The 1,308-nt window shown below is 46.0% G+C and overlaps 1 protein-coding gene across 1 annotated transcript in view; it reads right to left on the minus strand.

Moving 5' to 3' along the window:
* The window catches only part of CDC26 (cell division cycle 26), a 33,909-nt gene that overhangs the window by 23,778 nt on the left and 8,823 nt on the right, over nt 1-1,308 (minus strand). The gene's annotated exons all lie outside the window — the stretch shown is intronic.

Consider the following 1,308-nt stretch of genomic DNA (forward strand, 5'->3'; position numbering starts at 1 on the left):
TGGCAAAACAGTTACCTTGTGGAATATACATTTGTGCTTTGGAAATATTGTAAGGAAACAGCTGAGGAGCGTAAACCAAATGTAGCATTTCATAGTAACGGTGAGATAAATATGAGAGCCACCACTTAAAGGACCTAACTTACTGCCTAGAGACTGTGCCAGGCATGTTCAGACACCTCATTTAATCCTCCCAATCTTCTGAATTATTCTCCTTTGATAGAGCTGAAGCTCAGAGAAGTAACTTGCTCAAGGTTACCCCATCAGTGAGTGGTGGAGCCTGGCTTGTCTTCTGTGACCTTATGAAGAGCTTTCATAGGGCTATTGAGTATGTTGGCACCGCCGGCTGGCCAGAATGACCAGTCTGGTCAGCGTGGCCTATTTCCTGTACACATTTTAGCCACTCTACCCTTTATACCTCCCTTTTGATGAGTCGCTGCATCTCTGCGTCTGACTTCATGCCAAAGGGAATTACGGTAATTTCACCACTTCTGCCTCATGAACTAATGAAGCACCTATAGTGTCGACAGGAAACTGTCTTGGGGTAGATATCTTGTTGTGTAGAACTTTCTTAAGCATTGCAGCGAGTCTTAGCATCCCTGGCCTGCGGAGTGCTAAAAGCCAGAAGCACAACCCACCCCCTTCGTTGGACTAGCAAAATGCTTCCAAACATTTCTGCGTGCCCCAAGTTTAGAACTACTGAGTGTGAAAATAGAAGACGCCCTCATGTTAAATATACCCCTCCCTACCCAAAAAACTCAGATCTACATTTTTCCTTACGTGGATGGTCTATCAGCCACCGCAAGAGCCGCTGCAATGCTATTTTGACTAAAAGGCTTCACCACTTAACTAGCTGGGCGACCTTGAACTAGGTAGCTAAACTTGCGGAGCCTCAGTTTCATCTGTAAAATAGGGATGAGGCTTCCCTCACTCGGAGCAGTAAGCTCCAGTGCAGAGCAGTCGTTCTGGGCTTCCGCCCCCCACCAGCTGCTGTCCCTTTTCTCATGACTCAGAGAACACGGGAGATCACTGCCTGATTTACCTGTCACAAGGGTAAGGAGCAAGGACGTGTAAAGAAATGAAGTCAGTGGGGAGAGGTTGAGTCCCAGCTTCAGTGCAATTATCTTTGATGGCACGAATGGAGAGGTAGGTGCTAGTCCCCTGGTGGGTTACGTAGTGGCTTTCCCATTTTGTAATGGAGAATTTTCACCTTGGCCCTTAACACCATTTGATTTTACTGAACACAAAATACAGGTCTTGGCTATTTTGGAATACCTTGTATGCAAAGATCCCTTAATTTCTAGAAGCTAG

The sequence above is a fragment of the Puma concolor genome, chromosome D4, assembly GCF_028749965.1.
Source record: "Puma concolor isolate L17-30 chromosome D4, mPumCon1.1.hap2, whole genome shotgun sequence".
NCBI lineage: Eukaryota > Metazoa > Chordata > Mammalia > Carnivora > Felidae > Puma > Puma concolor.